Genomic DNA, 23,350 nt, shown 5'->3' on the forward strand with positions numbered 1-23,350 from the left:
ATGGGATAAATGATGTGGGGCATGTGTACTGAGGTGTATTGATGAGAGATGGGATAAATGATGTGGAACGTGTGTGGACGTGTATTGATGAGAGCTGGGATAAATGATATGGGACATGTGTGCTGAGGTGTATTGATGAGAAGTGGGATAAATGATGTGTAACATGTGTGCTGATGTGTTTTGATGAGAGATGGGATAAATGATGCGGGACATGTATGCTGAGGTGTATTGATGAGAGATGGGATAAATGATGTGGGACATGTATGCTGAGGTGTATTGATGAGAGATGGGATAAATGATGTGGGACATGTGCTGAGGTGTATTGATGAGAGATGGGATAAATGATGTGGGACATGTGCTGCGGTGTATTAATGAGAGCTGGGATAAATGATGTGGGACATGTGTGCTGAGGAGTATTGATGAGAGCTGGGTTAAATGATGTGGGACATGTGTGCTGAGGTGTATTGATGAGAAGTGGGATAAATGATGCGGGACATGTGTGCTGAGGAGTATTGATGAGAGATGGGATCAATGATGTGAGACGTGTGCTGAGGTGTATTGATGAGAGATGGGATAAATGATATGGGACATGTATGCTGAGGTGTATTGGTGAGAAGTGGGATAAATGATGTGGGACATGTGTGCTGAGGTGTAGTGATGAGAGATGGGATAAATGATGTGGGACATGTGTGCTGAGGTGTATTGATGAGAGATGGGATAAATGATGTGGGACATGTATGCTGAGGTGTATTGATGAGAGATGGGATAAATGATGTGGGACATGTGTGCTGACGTGTATTGATGAGAGATGGGATAAATGATGTGGGACATGTGAGCTGAGGTGTATTGATGAGAGATGGGATAAATGATGTGGGACATGTGTGCTGAGGTGTATTGATGAGAGATGGGATAAATGATGTGGGACATGTATGCTGAGGTGTATTGATGAGAGATGGGATAAATGATGTGGGACATGTATGCTGAGGTGTATTGATGACAGATGGAATACATGATGTGGGACATGTATGCTGAGATGTATTGATGAGAGGTGGGATAAATTATGTGGGACATGTGTGCTGAGGTGTATTGATGAGAGATGGGATAAATGATATGGGACATGTGTGCTGAAGTGTATTGATGAGAGATGGGATAAATGATGTGGGACATGTGTGCTGAGGTGTATTGATGAGAAGTGGGATAAATGATGCGGGACATGTGTGCTGAGGAGTATTGATGAGAGATGGGATAAATGATGTGAGACGTGTGCTGAGATGTATTGATGAGAGATGGGATAAATGATGTGGGACATGTGTGCTGACGTGTATTGATGAGAGATGGGATAAATGATGTGGGACATGTGTGCTGACGTGTATTGATGAGAGCTGGGATAAATGATGTGGGACATGTATGCTGAGGAGTATTGATGAGAGATGGGATAAATGATGTGGGACATGTGTGCTGAGGTGTATTGATGAGAGATGGGATAAATGATGTGGGACATGTGTGCTAAGGAGTATTGATGAGAGATGGGATAAATGATGTTGGACATGTATGCTGAGGAGTATTGATGAGAGATGGGATAAATGATGTGGGACATGTATGCTGAGGTGTATTGATGAGAGATGGGATAAATGATGTGGGACATGTGTGCTAAGGAGTATTGATGAGAGATGGGATAAATGATGTGGGACATGTGTGCTGAGGAGTATTGATGAGAGCTGGGTTAAATGATGTGGGACATGTGTTCTGAGGTGTATTGATGAGAAGTGGGATAAATGATGCGGGACATGTGTGCTGAGGAGTATTGATGAGAGATGGGATCAATGATGTGAGACGTGTGCTGAGGTGTATTGATGAGAGATGGGATAAATGATATGGGACATGTATGCTGAGGTGTATTGGTGAGAAGTGGGATAAATGATGTGGGACATGTGTGCTGAGGTGTAGTGATGAGAGATGGGATAAATGATGTGGGACATGTGTGCTGAGGTGTATTGATGAGAGATGGGATAAATGATGTGGGACATGTATGCTGAGGTGTATTGATGAGAGATGGGATAAATGATGTGGGACATGTGTGCTGACGTGTATTGATGAGAGATGGGATAAATGATGTGGGACATGTGAGCTGAGGTGTATTGATGAGAGATGGGATAAATGATGTGGGACATGTGTGCTGAGGTGTATTGATGAGAGATGGGATAAATGATGTGGGACATGTATGCTGAGGTGTATTGATGAGAGATGGGATAAATGATGTGGGACATGTATGCTGAGGTGTATTGATGACAGATGGAATACATGATGTGGGACATGTATGCTGAGATGTATTGATGAGAGGTGGGATAAATTATGTGGGACATGTGTGCTGAGGTGTATTGATGAGAGATGGGATAAATGATGTGGGACATGTGTGCTGAAGTGTATTGATGAGAGATGGGATAAATGATGTGGGACATGTGTGCTGAGGTGTATTGATGAGAAGTGGGATAAATGATGCGGGACATGTGTGCTGAGGAGTATTGATGAGAGATGGGATAAATGATGTGAGACGTGTGCTGAGATGTATTGATGAGAGATGGGATAAATGATGTGGGACATGTGTGCTGACGTGTATTGATGAGAGATGGGATAAATGATGTGGGACATGTGTGCTGACGTGTATTGATGAGAGCTGGGATAAATGATGTGGGACATGTATGCTGAGGAGTATTGATGAGAGATGGGATAAATGATGTGGGACATGTGTGCTGAGGTGTATTGATGAGAGATGGGATAAATGATGTGGGACATGTGTGCTAAGGAGTATTGATGAGAGATGGGATAAATGATGTTGGACATGTATGCTGAGGAGTATTGATGAGAGATGGGATAAATGATGTGGGACATGTATGCTGAGGTGTATTGATGAGAGATGGGATAAATGATGTGGGACATGTGTGCTAAGGAGTATTGATGAGAGATGGGATAAATTATGTGGGACATGTGTGCTAAGGAGTATTGATGAGAGATGGGATAAATGATGTGGGACATGTGTGCTGAGGTGTATTGATGAGAGATGGGATAAGTGATGTGGGACATGTGTGCTGAGGTGTATTGATGAGAGATGGGATAAATGATGCAAGACATGTATGCTGAGGTATATTGATGAGAGATGGGATAAATGATGTGGGACATGTGTGAGGTGTATTGATGGGAGATGGGATAAATGATGTGGGACATGTGTGCTGAGATGTATTGATGAGAGATGGGATAAATGATGTGGGACATGTGTGCTGAGGTGTATTGGTGAGAGATGGGATAAATGATGCGGGACATGTATGCTGAGGTGTATTGATGAGAGATGGGATAAATGATGCGGGATATGTATGCTGAGGTGCATTGATGAGAGATGAGATAAATAATGTGGGACATGTATGCTGAGGTGTATTGATGAGAAGTGGGACAAATGATGTGGGACATGTGTGCTGAGGTGTATTGATGAGAGATGGGATAAATGATGTGGGACATGTGTGTGGGCGTGTATTGATGAGTGCTGGGATAAATGATATGGGACATGTGTGCTGAGGAGTATTGATGAGAAGTGGGATAAATGATCTGTAACATGTGTGCTGAGGTGTATTGATGAGAGATGGGATAAATGAAGTGGGACTTGTATGCTGAGGTGTATTGATGAGAGATGGGATAAATGATGTGGGACATGTATGCTGAGGTGTATTGATGAGATATGGGATAAATGATGTGGGACATGTGTACTGAGGTGTATTGATGAGCGATGGGATAAATGATGTGGGACATGTATGCTGAGGTGTATTGATGAGATATGGGATAAATGATGTGGGACATGTGTGCTGAGGTGTATTGATGAGAGATGGGATAAATGATGTGGGACATGTGTGCTGAGGTGTATTGATGAGAAATGGGATAAATGATGTGGGACATGTGTGCTGATGTGGATTAATGAGAGATTGGATAAATGATGTGGGGCATGTGTACTGAGGTGTATTGATGAGAGATGGGATAAATGATATGGGACATGTGTGCTGAGGTGTATTGATGAGAAGTGGGATAAATGATGTGTAACATGTGTGCTGATGTGTATTGATGAGAGATGGGATAAATGATGTGTAACATGTGTGCTGATGTGTATTGATGAGAGATGGGATAAATGATGCGGGACATGTATGCTGAGGTGTATTGATGAGAGATGGGATAAATGATGTTGGACATGTATGCTGAGGTGTATTGATGAGAGATGGGATAAATGATGTGGGACATGTGCTGAGGTGTATTGACGAGAGATGGGATAAATGATGTGGGACATGTGCTGCGGTGTATTGATGAGAGCTGGGATAAATGATGTGGGACATGTGTGCTGAGGAGTATTGATGAGAGCTGGGTTAAATGATGTGGGACATGTGTGCTGAGGTGTATTGATGAGAGATGGGATAAATGATGTGGGACATGTGTGCTGAAGTGTATTGATGAGAGATGGGATAAATGATGTGGGACATGTGTGCTGAGGTGTATTGATGAGAGATGGGATAAATTATGTGGGACATGTATGCTGAGGTGTATTGATGAGAGATGGGATAAATGATGTGGGACATGTATGCTGAGGTGTATTGATGACAGATGGAATACATGATGTGGGACATGTATGCTGAGATGTATTGATGAGAGATGGGATAAATTATGTGGGACATGTGTGCTGAGGTGTATTGATGAGAGATGGGATAAATGATGTGGGACATGTGTGCTGAAGTGTATTGATGAGAGATGGGATAAATGATGTGGGACATGTGTGCTGAGGTGTATTGATGAGAAGTGGGATAAATGATGCGGGACATGTGTGCTGAGGAGTATTGATGAGAGATGGGATAAATGATGTGAGACGTGTGCTGAGATGTATTGATGAGAGATGGGATAAATGATGTGGGACATGTGTGCTGACGTGTATTGATGAGAGATGGGATAAATGATGTGGGACATGTGTGCTGACGTGTATTGATGAGAGCTGGGATAAATGATGTGGGACATGTATGCTGAGGAGCATTGATGAGAGATGGGATAAATGATGTTGGACATGTATGCTGAGGAGTATTGATGAGAGATGGGATAAATGATGTGGGACATGTATGCTGAGGAGTATTGATGAGAGATGGGATAAATGATGTGGGACATGTATGCTGAGGTGTATTGATGAGAGATGGGATAAATGATGTGGGACATGTGTGCTAAGGAGTATTGATGAGAGATGGGATAAATGATGTGGGACATGTGTGCTAAGGAGTATTGATGAGAGATGGGATAAATGATGTGGGACATGTATGCTGAGGTGTATTGATGAGAGATGGGATAAATGATGTGGGACATGTGTACTGAGGTGTATTGATGAGCGATGGGATAAATGATGTGGGACATGTATGCTGAGGTGTATTGATGAGATATGGGATAAATGATGTGGGACATGTGTGCTGAGGTGTATTGATGAGAGATGGGATAAATGATGTGGGACATGTGTGCTGAGGTGTATTGATGAGAAATGGGATAAATGATGTGGGACATGTGTGCTGATGTGGATTAATGAGAGATGGGATAAATGATGTGGGGCATGTGTACTGAGGTGTATTGATGAGAGATGGGATAAATGATATGGGACATGTGTGCTGAGGTGTATTGATGAGAAGTGGGATAAATGATGTGTAACATGTGTGCTGATGTGTATTGATGAGAGATGGGATAAATGATGTGTAACATGTGTGCTGATGTGTATTTATGAGAGATGGGATAAATGATGCGGGACATGTATGCTGAGGTGTATTGATGAGAGATGGGATAAATGATGCGGGATATGTATGCTGAGGTGCATTGATGAGAGATGAGATAAATAATGTGGGACATGTATGCTGAGGTGTATTGATGAGAAGTGGGACAAATGATGTGGGACATGTGTGCTGAGGTGTATTGATGAGAGATGGGATAAATGATGTGGGACATGTGTGTGGGCGTGTATTGATGAGTGTTGGGATAAATGATATGGGACATGTGTGCTGAGGAGTATTGATGAGAAGAGGGATAAATGATCTGTAACATGTGTGCTGAGGTGTATTGATGAGAGATGGGATAAATGAAGTGGGACTTGTATGCTGAGGTGTATTGATGAGAGAAGGGATAAATGATGTGGGACATGTATGCTGAGGTGTATTGATGAGATATGGGATAAATGATGTGGGACATGTGTACTGAGGTGTATTGATGAGCGATGGGATAAATGATGTGGGACATGTATGCTGAGGTGTATTGATGAGAGATGGGATAAATGATGTGGGACATGTGTGCTGAGGTGTATTGATGAGAAATGGGATAAATGATGTGGGATATGTGTGCTGATGTGGATTAATGAGAGATGGGATAAATGATGTGGGGCATGTGTACTGAGGTGTATTGATGAGAGATGGGATAAATGATGTGGAACGTGTGTGGACGTGTATTGATGAGAGCTGGGATAAATGATATGGGACATGTGTGCTGAGGTGTATTGATGAGAAGTGGGATAAATGATGTGTAACATGTGTGCTGATGTGTTTTGATGAGAGATGGGATAAATGATGCGGGACATGTATGCTGAGGTGTATTGATGAGAGATGGGATAAATGATGTGGGACATGTATGCTGAGGTGTATTGATGAGAGATGGGATAAATGATGTGGGACATGTGCTGAGGTGTATTGATGAGAGATGGGATAAATGATGTGGGACATGTGCTGCGGTGTATTAATGAGAGCTGGGATAAATGATGTGGGACATGTGTGCTGAGGAGTATTGATGAGAGCTGGGTTAAATGATGTGGGACATGTGTGCTGAGGTGTATTGATGAGAAGTGGGATAAATGATGCGGGACATGTGTGCTGAGGAGTATTGATGAGAGATGGGATCAATGATGTGAGACGTGTGCTGAGGTGTATTGATGAGAGATGGGATAAATGATATGGGACATGTATGCTGAGGTGTATTGGTGAGAAGTGGGATAAATGATGTGGGACATGTGTGCTGAGGTGTAGTGATGAGAGATGGGATAAATGATGTGGGACATGTGTGCTGAGGTGTATTGATGAGAGATGGGATAAATGATGTGGGACATGTATGCTGAGGTGTATTGATGAGAGATGGGATAAATGATGTGGGACATGTGTGCTGACGTGTATTGATGAGAGATGGGATAAATGATGTGGGACATGTGAGCTGAGGTGTATTGATGAGAGATGGGATAAATGATGTGGGACATGTGTGCTGAGGTGTATTGATGAGAGATGGGATAAATGATGTGGGACATGTATGCTGAGGTGTATTGATGAGAGATGGGATAAATGATGTGGGACATGTATGCTGAGGTGTATTGATGACAGATGGAATACATGATGTGGGACATGTATGCTGAGATGTATTGATGAGAGATGGGATAAATTATGTGGGACATGTGTGCTGAGGTGTATTGATGAGAGATGGGATAAATGATGTGGGACATGTGTGCTGAAGTGTATTGATGAGAGATGGGATAAATGATGTGGGACATGTGTGCTGAGGTGTATTGATGAGAAGTGGGATAAATGATGCGGGACATGTGTGCTGAGGAGTATTGATGAGAGATGGGATAAATGATGTGAGACGTGTGCTGAGATGTATTGATGAGAGATGGGATAAATGATGTGGGACATGTGTGCTGACGTGTATTGATGAGAGATGGGATAAATGATGTGGGACATGTGTGCTGACGTGTATTGATGAGAGCTGGGATAAATGATGTGGGACATGTATGCTGAGGAGTATTGATGAGAGATGGGATAAATGATGTGGGACATGTGTGCTGAGGTGTATTGATGAGAGATGGGATAAATGATGTGGGACATGTGTGCTAAGGAGTATTGATGAGAGATGGGATAAATGATGTTGGACATGTATGCTGAGGAGTATTGATGAGAGATGGGATAAATGATGTGGGACATGTATGCTGAGGTGTATTGATGAGAGATGGGATAAATGATGTGGGACATGTGTGCTAAGGAGTATTGATGAGAGATGGGATAAATGATGTGGGACATGTGTGCTAAGGAGTATTGATGAGAGATGAGATAAATGATGTGGGACATGTGTGCTGAGGTGTATTGATGAGAGATGGGATAAGTGATGTGGGACATGTGTGCTGAGGTGTATTGATGAGAGATGGGATAAATGATGCAAGACATGTATGCTGAGGTATATTGATGAGAGATGGGATAAATGATGTGGGACATGTGTGAGGTGTATTGATGGGAGATGGGATAAATGATGTGGGACATGTGTGCTGAGATGTATTGATGAGAGATGGGATAAATGATGTGGGACATGTGTGCTGAGGTGTATTGGTGAGAGATGGGATAAATGATGCGGGACATGTATGCTGAGGTGTATTGATGAGAGATGGGATAAATGATGCGGGATATGTATGCTGAGGTGCATTGATGAGAGATGAGATAAATAATGTGGGACATGTATGCTGAGGTGTATTGATGAGAAGTGGGACAAATGATGTGGGACATGTGTGCTGAGGTGTATTGATGAGAGATGGGATAAATGATGTGGGACATGTGTGTGGGCGTGTATTGATGAGTGCTGGGATAAATGATATGGGACATGTGTGCTGAGGAGTATTGATGAGAAGTGGGATAAATGATCTGTAACATGTGTGCTGAGGTGTATTGATGAGAGATGGGATAAATGAAGTGGGACTTGTATGCTGAGGTGTATTGATGAGAGATGGGATAAATGATGTGGGACATGTATGCTGAGGTGTATTGATGAGATATGGGATAAATGATGTGGGACATGTGTACTGAGGTGTATTGATGAGCGATGGGATAAATGATGTGGGACATGTATGCTGAGGTGTATTGATGAGATATGGGATAAATGATGTGGGACATGTGTGCTGAGGTGTATTGATGAGAGATGGGATAAATGATGTGGGACATGTGTGCTGAGGTGTATTGATGAGAAATGGGATAAATGATGTGGGACATGTGTGCTGATGTGGATTAATGAGAGATGGGATAAATGATGTGGGGCATGTGTACTGAGGTGTATTGATGAGAGATGGGATAAATTATATGGGACATGTGTGCTGAGGTGTATTGATGAGAAGTGGGATAAATGATGTGTAACATGTGTGCTGATGTGTATTGATGAGAGATGGGATAAATGATGTGTATTGATGAGAGATGGGATAAATGATGCGGGACATGTATGCTGAGGTGTATTGATGAGAGATGGGATAAATGATGTGGGACATGTATGCTGAGGTGTATTGATGAGAGATGGGATAAATGATGTGGGACATGTGCTGAGGTGTATTGATGAGAGATGGGATAAATGATGTGGGACATGTGTGCTGAGGAGTATTGATGAGAGCTGGGTTAAATGATGTGGGACATGTGTGCTGAGGTGTATTGATGAGAGATGGGATAAATGATGTGGGACATGTGTGCTGAAGTGTATTGATGAGAGATGGGATAAATGATGTGGGACATGTGCTGAGGTGTATTGATGAGAGCTGGGATAAATGATGTGGGACATGTGTGCTGAGGAGTATTGATGAGAGCTGGGTTAAATGATGTGGGACATGTGTGCTGAGGTGTATTGATGAGAGATGGGATAAATGATGTGGGACATGTGTGCTGAAGTGTATTGATGAGAGATGGGATAAATGATGTGGGACATGTGTGCTGAGGTGTATTGATGAGAGATGGGATAAATTATGTGGGACATGTATGCTGAGGTGTATTGATGAGAGATGGGATAAATGATGTGGGACATGTATGCTGAGGTGTATTGATGACAGATGGAATACATGATGTGGGACATGTATGCTGAGATGTATTGATGAGAGATGGGATAAATTATGTGGGACATGTGTGCTGAGGTGTATTGATGAGAGATGGGATAAATGATGTGGGACATGTGTGCTGAAGTGTATTGATGAGAGATGGGATAAATGATGTGGGACATGTGTGCTGAGGTGTATTGATGAGAAGTGGGATAAATGATGCGGGACATGTGTGCTGAGGAGTATTGATGAGAGATGGGATAAATGATGTGAGACGTGTGCTGAGATGTATTGATGAGAGATGGGATAAATGATGTGGGACATGTGTGCTGACGTGTATTGATGAGAGATGGGATAAATGATGTGGGACATGTGTGCTGACGTGTATTGATGAGAGCTGGGATAAATGATGTGGGACATGTATGCTGAGGAGCATTGATGAGAGATGGGATAAATGATGTTGGACATGTATGCTGAGGAGTATTGATGAGAGATGGGATAAATGATGTGGGACATGTGTGCTGAGGTGTATTGATGAGAGATGGGATAAATGATGTGGGACATGTGTGCTAAGGAGTATTGATGAGAGATGGGATAAATGATGTTGGACATGTATGCTGAGGAGTATTGATGAGAGATGGGATAAATGATGTGGGACATGTATGCTGAGGTGTATTGATGAGAGATGGGATAAATGATGTGGGACATGTGTGCTAAGGAGTATTGATGAGAGATGGGATAAATGATGTGGGACATGTGTGCTAAGGAGTATTGATGAGAGATGGGATAAATGATGTGGGACATGTATGCTGAGGTGTATTGATGAGAGATGGGATAAATGATGTGGGACATGTGTGCTAAGGAGTATTGATGAGAGAGGGGATAAATGATGTGGGACATGTGTGCTGAGGTGTATTGATGAGAGATGGGATAAGTGATGTGGGACATGTGTGCTGAGGTGTATTGATGAGAGATGGGATAAATGATGTGGGACATGTGTGCTGAGGTGTATTGATGAGAAATGGGATAAATGATGTGGGACATGTGTGCTGATGTGGATTAATGAGAGATGGGATAAATGATGTGGGGCATGTGTACTGAGGTGTATTGATGAGAGATGGGATAAATTATATGGGACATGTGTGCTGAGGTGTATTGATGAGAAGTGGGATAAATGATGTGTAACATGTGTGCTGATGTGTATTGATGAGAGATGGGATAAATGATGTGTATTGATGAGAGATGGGATAAATGATGCGGGACATGTATGCTGAGGTGTATTGATGAGAGATGGGATAAATGATGTGGGACATGTATGCTGAGGTGTATTGATGAGAGATGGGATAAATGATGTGGGACATGTGCTGAGGTGTATTGATGAGAGATGGGATAAATGATGTGGGACATGTGTGCTGAGGAGTATTGATGAGAGCTGGGTTAAATGATGTGGGACATGTGTGCTGAGGTGTATTGATGAGAGATGGGATAAATGATGTGGGACATGTGTGCTGAAGTGTATTGATGAGAGATGGGATAAATGATGTGGGACATGTGCTGAGGTGTATTGATGAGAGCTGGGATAAATGATGTGGGACATGTGTGCTGAGGAGTATTGATGAGAGCTGGGTTAAATGATGTGGGACATGTGTGCTGAGGTGTATTGATGAGAGATGGGATAAATGATGTGGGACATGTGTGCTGAAGTGTATTGATGAGAGATGGGATAAATGATGTGGGACATGTGTGCTGAGGTGTATTGATGAGAGATGGGATAAATTATGTGGGACATGTATGCTGAGGTGTATTGATGAGAGATGGGATAAATGATGTGGGACATGTATGCTGAGGTGTATTGATGACAGATGGAATACATGATGTGGGACATGTATGCTGAGATGTATTGATGAGAGATGGGATAAATTATGTGGGACATGTGTGCTGAGGTGTATTGATGAGAGATGGGATAAATGATGTGGGACATGTGTGCTGAAGTGTATTGATGAGAGATGGGATAAATGATGTGGGACATGTGTGCTGAGGTGTATTGATGAGAAGTGGGATAAATGATGCGGGACATGTGTGCTGAGGAGTATTGATGAGAGATGGGATAAATGATGTGAGACGTGTGCTGAGATGTATTGATGAGAGATGGGATAAATGATGTGGGACATGTGTGCTGACGTGTATTGATGAGAGATGGGATAAATGATGTGGGACATGTGTGCTGACGTGTATTGATGAGAGCTGGGATAAATGATGTGGGACATGTATGCTGAGGAGCATTGATGAGAGATGGGATAAATGATGTTGGACATGTATGCTGAGGAGTATTGATGAGAGATGGGATAAATGATGTGGGACATGTGTGCTGAGGTGTATTGATGAGAGATGGGATAAATGATGTGGGACATGTGTGCTAAGGAGTATTGATGAGAGATGGGATAAATGATGTTGGACATGTATGCTGAGGAGTATTGATGAGAGATGGGATAAATGATGTGGGACATGTATGCTGAGGTGTATTGATGAGAGATGGGATAAATGATGTGGGACATGTGTGCTAAGGAGTATTGATGAGAGATGGGATAAATGATGTGGGACATGTGTGCTAAGGAGTATTGATGAGAGATGGGATAAATGATGTGGGACATGTATGCTGAGGTGTATTGATGAGAGATGGGATAAATGATGTGGGACATGTGTGCTAAGGAGTATTGATGAGAGAGGGGATAAATGATGTGGGACATGTGTGCTGAGGTGTATTGATGAGAGATGGGATAAGTGATGTGGGACATGTGTGCTGAGGTGTATTGATGAGAGATGGGATAAATGATGCAAGACATGTATGCTGAGGTGTATTGATGAGAGATGGGATAAATGATGTGGGACATGTGTGAGGTGTATTGATGGGAGATGGGATAAATGATGTGGGACATGTGTGCTGAGATGTATTGATGAGAGATGGGATAAATGATGTGGGACATGTGTGCTGAGGTGTATTGGTGAGAGATGGGATAAATGATGCGGGACATGTATGCTGAGGTGTATTGATGAGAGATGGGATAAATGATGCGGGATATGTATGCTGAGGTGCATTGATGAGAGATGAGATAAATAATGTGGGACATGTATGCTGAGGTGTATTGATGAGAAGTGGGACAAATGATGTGGGACATGTGTGCTGAGGTGTATTGATGAGAGATGGGATAAATGATGTGGGACATGTGTGTGGGCGTGTATTGATGAGTGCTGGGATAAATTATATGGGACATGTGTGCTGAGGAGTATTGATGAGAAGTGGGATAAATGATCTGTAACATGTGTGCTGAGGTGTATTGATGAGAGATGGGATAAATGAAGTGGGACTTGTATGCTGAGGTGTATTGATGAGAGATGGGATAAATGATGTGGGACATGTATGCTGAGGTGTATTGATGAGATATGGGATAAATGATGTGGGACATGTGTACTGAGGTGTATTGATGAGCGATGGGATAAATGATGTGGGACATGTATGCTGAGGTGTATTGATGAGATATGGGATAAATGATGTGGGACATGTGTGCTGAGGTGTATTGATGAGAGATGGGATAAATGATGTGGGACATGTGTGCTGAGGTGTATTGATGAGAAATGGGATAAATGATGTGGGACATGTGTGCTGATGTGGATTAATGAGAGATGGGATAAATGATGTGGGGCATGTGTACTGAGGTGTATTGATGAGAGCTGGGATAAATGATATGGGACATGTGTGCTGAGGTGTATTGATGAGAAGTGGGATAAATGATGTGTAACATGTGTGCTGATGTGTATTGATGAGAGATGGGATAAATGATGTGTAACATGTGTGCTGATGTGTATTGATGAGAGATGGGATAAATGATGCGGGACATGTATGCTGAGGTGTATTGATGAGAGATGGGATAAATGATGTGGGACATGTATGCTGAGGTGTATTGATGAGAGATGGGATAAATGATGTGGGGCATGTGCTGAGGTGTATTGATGAGAGATGGGATAAATGATGTGGGACATGTGCTGCGGTGTATTGATGAGAGCTGGGATAAATGATGTGGGACATGTGTGCTGAGGAGTATTGATGAGAGCTGGGTTAAATGATGTGGGACATGTGTGCTGAGGTGTATTGATGAGAGATGGGATAAATGATGTGGGACATGTGTGCTGAAGTGTATTGATGAGAGATGGGATAAATGATGTGGGACGTGTGCTGAGGTGTATTGATGAGAAGTGGGATAAATGATGCGGGACATGTGTGCTGAGGAGTATTGATGAGAGATGGGATCAATGATGTGAGACGTGTGCTGAGGTGTATTGATGAGAGATGGGATAAATGATATGGGACATGTATGCTGAGGTGTATTGGTGAGAAGTGGGATAAATGATGTGGGACATGTGTGCTGAGGTGTAGTGATGAGAGATGGGATAAATGATGTGGGACATGTGTGCTGAGGTGTATTGATGAGAGATGGGATAAATGATGTGGGACATGTATGCTGAGGTGTATTGATGAGAGATGGGATAAATGATGTGGGACATGTGTGCTGACGTGTATTGATGAGAGATGGGATAAATGATGTGGGACATGTGAGCTGAGGTGTATTGATGAGAGATGGGATAAATGATGTGGGACATGTATGCTGAGGTGTATTGATGAGAGATGGGATAAATGATGTGGGACATGTATGCTGAGGTGTATTGATGAGAGATGGGATAAATGATGTGGGACATGTATGCTGAGGTGTATTGATGACAGATGGAATACATGATGTGGGACATGTATGCTGAGATGTATTGATGAGAGATGGGATAAATTATGTGGGACATGTGTGCTGAGGTGTATTGATGAGAGATGGGATAAATGATGTGGGACATGTGTGCTGAAGTGTATTGATGAGAGATGGGATAAATGATGTGGGACATGTGTGCTGAGGTGTATTGATGAGAAGTGGGATAAATGATGCGGGACATGTGTGCTGAGGAGTATTGATGAGAGATGGGATAAATGATGTGAGACGTGTGCTGAGATGTATTGATGAGAGATGGGATAAATGATATGGGACATGTATGCTGAGGTGTATTGATGAGAAGTGGGATAAATGATGTGGGACATGTATGCTGAGGTGTATTGATGAGAGATGGGATAAATGATGTGGGACATGTGTGCTGAGGTGTATTGATGAGAAGTGGGATAAATGATGTGGGACATGTGTGCTGAGGTGTAGTGATGAGAGATGGGATAAATGATGTGGGACATGTGTGCTGAGGTGTATTGATGAGAGATGGGATAAATGATGTGGGACATGTATGCTGAGTTGTATTGATGAGAGATGGGATAAATGATGTGGGACATGTGTGCTGACGTGTATTGATGAGAGCTGGGATAAATGATGTGGGACATGTATGCTGAGGAGGATTGATGAGAGATGGGATAAATGATGTTGGACATGTATGCTGAGGAGTATTGATGAGAGATGGGATAAATGATGTGAGACGTGTGCTGAGATGTATTGATGAGAGATGGGATAAATGATGTTGGACATGTATGCTGAGGTGTATTGATGAGAGATAGGATAAATGATGTGGGACATGTGTGCTGAGGTGTATTGATGAGTGATGGGATAAATGATGTGAGACGTGTGCTGAGATGTATTGATGAGAGATGGGATAAATGATATGGGACATGTATGCTGAGGTGTATTGATGAGAGATGGGATAAATGATGTGGGACATGTGTGCTGAAGTGTATTGATGAGAGATGGGATAAATGATGTGGGACATGTGTGCTGAGGTGTATTGATGAGAAGTGGGATAAATGATGCGGGACATGTGTGCTGAGGAGTATTGATGAGAGATGGGATAAATGATGTGAGACGTGTGCTGAGATGTATTGATGAGAGATGGGATAAATGATGTGGGACATGTGTGCTGAAGTGTATTGATGAGAGATGGGATAAATGATGTGGGACATGTGTGCTGACGTGTATTGATGAGAGCTGGGATAAATGATGTGGGACATGTATGCTGAGGAGCATTGATGAGAGATGGGATAAATGATGTTGGACATGTATGCTGAGGAGTATTGATGAGAGATGGGATAAATGATGTGAGACGTGTGCTGAGATGTATTGATGAGAGATGGGATAAATGATATGGGACATGTATGCTGATGTGTATTGATGAGAAGTGGGATAAATGATGTGGGACATGTATGCTGAGGTGTATTGATGAGAGATGGGATAAATGATGTGGGACATGTGTGCTGAGGTGTATTGATGAGAAGTGGGATAAATGATGTGGGACATGTGTGCTGAGGTGTAGTGATGAGAGATGGGATAAATGATGTGGGACATGTGTGCTGAGGTGTATTGATGAGAGATGGGATAAATGATGTGGGACATGTATGCTGAGTTGTATTGATGAGAGATGGGATAAATGATGTGGGACATGTGTGCTGACGTGTATTGATGAGAGCTGGGATAAATGATGTGGGACATGTATGCTGAGGAGGATTGATGAGAGATGGGATAAATGATGTTGGACATGTATGCTGAGGTGTATTGATGAGAGATAGGATAAATGATGTGGGACATGTGTGCTGAGGTGTATTGATGAGTGATGGGATAAATGATGTGAGACGTGTGCTGAGATGTATTGATGAGAGATGGGATAAATGATATGGGACATGTATGCTGAGGTGTATTGATGAGAGATGGGATAAATGATGTGGGACATGTGTGCTGAAGTGTATTGATGAGAGATGGGATAAATGATGTGGGACATGTGTGCTGAGGTGTATTGATGAGAAGTGGGATAAATGATGCGGGACATGTGTGCTGAGGAGTATTGATGAGAGATGGGATAAATGATGTGAGACGTGTGCTGAGATGTATTGATGAGAGATGGGATAAATGATGTGGGACATGTGTGCTGACGTGTATTGATGAGAGATGGGATAAATGATGTGGGACATGTGTGCTGACGTGTATTGATGAGAGCTGGGATAAATGATGTGGGACATGTATGCTGAGGAGCATTGATGAGAGATGGGATAAATGATGTTGGACATGTATGCTGAGGAGTATTGATGAGAGATGGGATAAATGATGTGGGACATGTGTGCTGAGGTGTATTGATGAGAGATGGGATAAATGATGTGGGACATGTGTGCTAAGGAGTATTGATGAGAGATGGGATAAATGATGTTGGACATGTATGCTGAGGAGTATTGATGAGAGATGGGAAAAATGATGTGGGACATGTATGCTGAGGTGTATTGATGAGAGATGGGATAAATGATGTGGGACATGTGTGCTAAGGAGTATTGATGAGAGATGGGATAAATGATGTGGGACATGTGTGCTAAGGAGTATTGATGAGAGATGGGATAAATGATGTGGGACATGTGCTGCGGTGTATTGATGAGAGCTGGGATAAATGATGTGGGACATGTGTGCTGAGGAGTATTGATGAGAGCTGGGTTAAATGATGTGGGACATGTGTGCTGAGGTGTATTGATGAGAGATGGGATAAATGATGTGGGACATGTGTGCTGAAGTGTATTGATGAGAGATGGGATAAATGATGTGGGACATGTGTGCTGAGGTGTATTGATGAGAAGTGGGATAAATGATGCGGGACATGTGTGCTGAGGAGTATTGATGAGAGATGGGATCAATGATGTGAGACGTGTGCTGAGGTGTATTGATGAGAGATGGGATAAATGATATGGGACATGTATGCTGAGGTGTATTGGTGAGAAGTGGGATAAATGATGTGGGACATGTGTGCTGAGGTGTAGTGATGAGAGATGGGATAAATGATGTGGGACATGTGTGCTGAGGTGTATTGATGAGAGATGGGATAAATTATGTGGGACATGTATGCTGAGGTGTATTGATGAGAGATGGGATAAATGATGTGGGACATGTGTGCTGACGTGTATTGATGAGAGATGGGATAAATGATGTGGGACATGTGAGCTGAGGTGTATTGATGAGAGATGGGATAAATGATGTGGGACATGTATGCTGAGGTGTATTGATGAGAGATGGGATAAATGATGTGGGACATGTATGCTGAGGTGTATTGATGAGAGATGGGATAAATGATGTGGGACATGTATGCTGAGGTGTATTGATGACAGATGGAATACATGATGTGGGACATGTATGCTGAGATGTATTGATGAGAGATGGGATAAATTATGTGGGACATGTGTGCTGAGGTGTATTGATGAGAGATGGGATAAATGATGTGGGACATGTGTGCTGAAGTGTATTGATGAGAGATGGGATAAATGATGTGGGACATGTGTGCTGAGGTGTATTGATGAGAAGTGGGATAAATGATGCGGGACATGTGTGCTGAGGAGTATTGATGAGAGATGGGATAAATGATGTGAGACGTGTGCTGAGATGTATTGATGAGAGATGGGATAAATGATATGGGACATGTATGCTGAGGTGTATTGATGAGAAGTGGGATAAATGATGTGGGACATGTATGCTGAGGTGTATTGATGAGAGATGGGATAAATGATGTGGGACATGTGTGCTGAGGTGTATTGATGAGAAGTGGGATAAATGATGTGGGACATGTGTGCTGAGGTGTAGTGATGAGAGATGGGATAAATGATGTGGGACATGTGTGCTGAGGTGTATTGATGAGAGATGGGATAAATGATGTGGGACATGTATGCTGAGTTGTATTGATGAGAGATGGGATAAATGATGTGGGACATGTGTGCTGACGTGTATTGATGAGAGCTGGGATAAATGATGTGGGACATGTATGCTGAGGAGGATTGATGAGAGATGGGATAAATGATGTTGGACATGTATGCTGAGGTGTATTGATGAGAGATAGGATAAATGATGTGGGACATGTGTGCTGAGGTGTATTGATGAGTGATGGGATAAATGATGTGAGACGTGTGCTGAGATGTATTGATGAGAGATGGGATAAATGATATGGGACATGTATGCTGAGGTGTATTGATGAGAAGTGGGATAAATGATGTGGGACATGTATGCTGAGGTGTATTGATGAGAGATGGGATAAATGATGTGGGACATGTGTGCTGAGGTGTATTGATGAGAAGTGGGATAAATGATGTGGGACATGTGTGCTGAGGTGTAGTGATGAGAGATGGGATAAATGATGTGGGACATGTGTGCTGAGGTGTATTGATGAGAGATGGGATAAATGATGTGGGACATGTATGCTGAGTTGTATTGATGAGAGATGGGATAAATGATGTGGGACATGTGTGCTGACGTGTATTGATGACAGATGGGATAAATGATGTGGGACATGTGTGCTGACGTGTATTGATGAGAGCTGGGATAAATGATGTGGGACATGTATGCTGAGGAGCATTGATGAGAGATGGGATAAATGATGTTGGACATGTATGCTGAGGTGTATTGATGAGAGATGGGATAAATGATGTGGGACATGTGTGCTGAGGTGTATTGATGAGTGATGGGATAAATGATGTGGGACATGTATGCTGAGGTGTATTGATGACAGATGGAATACGTGATGTGGGAGATGTGTGCTGAGGTGTATTGATGAGAGATGGGATAAGTGATGTGGGACATGTGTGCTGAGGTGTATTGATGAGAGATGGGATAAATGATGCGGGACATGTATGCTGAGGTGTATTGATGAGAGATGGGATAAATGATGTGGGACATGTGTGAGGTGTATTGATGGGAGATGGTATAAATGATGTGGGACATGTGTGCTGAGATGTATTGATGAGAGATGGGATAAATGATGTGGGACATGTGTGCTGAGGTGTATTGATGAGAGATGGGATAAATGATGCGGGACATGTATGCTGAGGTGTATTGATGAGAGATGGGATAAATGATGCGGGACATGTATGCTGAGGTGTATTGATGAGAGATGAGATAAATAATGTGGGACATGTATGCTGAGGTGTATTGATGAGAAGTGGGACAAATGATGTGGGACATGTGTGCTGAGGTGTATTGATGAGAGATGGGATAAATTATGTGGGACATGTGTGTGGGCGTGTATTGATGAGAGCTGGGATAAATGATATGGGACATGTGTGCTGAGGAGTATTGATGAGAAGTGGGACAAATGATGTGGGACATGTGTGCTGAGGTGTATTGATGAGAGATGGGATAAATGATGTGGGACATGTGTGTGGGCGTGTATTGATGAGAGATGGGATAAATAATGTGGGAGATGTGTGCTGAGGTGTATTGATGAGAGATGGGATAAAAGAAGTGGAACTTGTATGCTGAGGTTTATTGATGAGAGATGGGATAAATGATGTGGGACATGTATGCTGAGATGTATTGATGAGATATGGGATAAATGATGTGGGACATGTGTACTGAGGTGTATTGATGAACGATAGGATAAATGATGTGGGCCATGTATGCTGAGGTGTATTGATGAGATATGGGATAAATGATGTGGACATGTATGCTGAGGTGTATTGATGAGAGATGGGATAAATTATGTGGGACATGTGTGCTGAGGTGTATTGATGAGAGCTGGGATAAATGATGTGGGACATGTGTGCTGAGGTGTATTGATGAGAGATGGGATAAATGATGTGGGACATGTGTGCTGAGGTGTATTGATGAGAAATGGGATAAATTATGTGGGACATGTGTGCTGATGTGGATTAATGAGAGATGGGATAAATGATGTGGGGCATGTGTACTGAGGTGTATTGATGAGAGATGGGATAAATGATGTGGGACATGTGTGGACGTGTATTGATGAGAGCTGGGATAAATGATATGGGACATGTGTGCTGAGGTGTATTGATGAGAAGTGGGATAAATGATGTGTAACATGTGTGCTGATGTGTATTGATGAGAGATGGGATAAATGATGTGTAACATGTGTGCTGAGGTGTATTGATGACAGATGGAATACGTGATGTGGGAGATGTGTGCTGAGGTGTATTGATGAGAGATGGGATAAGTGATGTGGGACATGTGTGCTGAGGTGTATTGATGAGAGATGGGATAAATGATGCGGGACATGTATGCTGAGGTGTATTGATGAGAGATGGGATAAATGATGTGGGACATGTGTGAGGTGTATTGATGGGAGATGGTATAAATGATGTGGGACATGTGTGCTGAGATGTATTGATGAGAGATGGGATAAATGATGTGGGACATGTGTGCTGAGGTGTATTGATGAGAGATGGGATAAATGATGCGGGACATGTATGCTGAGGTGTATTGATGAGGGATGGGATAAATGATGTGGGACATGTATGCTGAGGTGTATTGATGAGATATGGGATAAATGATGTGGGACATGTGTGCTGATGTGTATTAATGAGAAATGGGATAAATGATGTGGGAAATGTGTGCTGAGGTGTATTGATGAGAGATGGGATAAATGATGTGGGACATGTGTGCTGAGGTGTATTGATGAGAAGTGGGATAAATTATGTGGGACATGTATGCTGACGTGTATTGATGAGAGCTGGGATAAATGATGTGGGACATGTATGCTGAGGTGTATTGATGAGAGATGGGATAAATGATGTGGGACATGTATGCTGACGTGTATTGATGAGAGCTGGGATAAATGATGTGGGACATGTATGCTGAGGAGCATTGATGAGAGATGGGATAAATGATGTTGGACATGTATGCTGAGGTGTATTGATGAGAGATGGGATAAATGATGTGGGACATGTGTGCTGAGGTGTGTTGATGAGTGATGGGATAAATGATGTGGGACATGTATGCTGAGGTGTATTGATGACAGATGGAATACGTGATGTGGGAGATGTGTGCTGAGGTGTATTGATGAGAGATGGGATAAGTTATGTGGGACTTGTGTGCTGAGGTGTATTGATGAGAGATGGGATAAATGATGTGGGACATGTATGCTGAGGTGTATTGATGAGAGACGGGATAAATGATGTGGGCCATGTGTGAGGTGTATTGATGGGAGATGGGATAAATGATGTGGGACATGTGAGCTGAGATGTATTGATGAGAGATGGGATAAATTATGTGGGACATGTGTGCTGAGGTGTATTGATGAGAGATGGGATAAATGATGCGGGACATGTATGCTGAGGTGTATTGATGAGAGATGGGATAAATGATGTGGGACATGTATGCTGAGGTGTATTGATGAGAAGTGGGACAAATGATGTGGGACATGTGTGCTGAGGTGTATTGATGAGAGATGGGATAAATGATGTGGGACATGTGTGTGGGCGTGTATTGATGAGAGCTGGGATAAATGATATGGGACATGTGTGCTGAGGAGTATTGATGAGAAGTGGGACAAATGATGTGGGACATGTATGCTGAGGTGTATTGATGAGAAGTGGGACAAATGATGTGGGACATGTGTGCTGAGGTGTATTGATGAGAGATGGGATAAATGATGTGGGACATGTGTGTGGGCGTGTATTGATGAGAGATGGGATAAATAATGTGGGACATGTGTGCTGAGGTGTATTGATGAGAGATGGGATAAATGAAGTGGGACTTGTATGCTGAGGTGTATTGATGAGAGATGGGATAAATGATGCGGGACATGTATGCTGAGATGTATTGATGAGATATGGGATAGATGATGTGGGACATGTGTACTGAGGTGTATTGATGAACGATGGGATAAATGATGTGGGACATGTATGCTGAGGTGTATTGATGAGATATGGGATAAATGATGTGGGACATGTGTGCTGAGGTGTATTGATGAGAGATGGGATAAATGATGTGGGACATGTGTGTGGGCGTGTATTGATGAGAGATGGGATAAATAATGTGGGACATGTGTGCTGAGGTGTATTGATGAGAGATGGGATAAATGAAGTGGGACTTGTATGCTGAGGTGTATTGATGAACGATGGGATAAATGATGTGGGACATGTATGCTGAGGTGTATTGATGAGATATGGGATAAATGATGTGGGACAAGTGTGCTGAGGTGTATTGATGAGAGATGGGATAAATTATGTGGGACATGTGTGCTGAGGTGTATTGATGAGAGCTGGGATAAATGATGTGGGACATGTGTGCTGAGGTGTATTGATGAGAGATGGGATAAATGATGTGGGACATGTGTGCTGAGGTGTATTGATGAGAAATGGGATAAATGATGTGGGACATGTGTGCTGATGTGGATTAATGAGAGATGGGATAAATGATGTGGGGCATGTGTACTGAGGTGTATTGATGAGAGATGGGATAAATGATTTGGGACGTGTGTGGACGTGTATTGATGAGAGCTGGGATAAATGATATGGGACATGTGTGCTGAGGTGTATTGATGAGAAGTGGGATAATTGATGTGTAACATGTGTGCTGATGTGTATTGATGAGAGATGGGATAAATGATGTGTAACATGTGTGCTGATGTGTATTGATGAGAGATGGGATAAATGATGTGGGACATGTATGCTGAGGTGTATTGATGAGAGATGGGATAAAT

This window comes from Taudactylus pleione, unplaced genomic scaffold, assembly GCF_031769625.1.
Source record: "Taudactylus pleione unplaced genomic scaffold, aTauple2 ptg000145l, whole genome shotgun sequence".
Classification (NCBI taxonomy): Eukaryota; Metazoa; Chordata; class Amphibia; order Anura; family Myobatrachidae; genus Taudactylus; species Taudactylus pleione.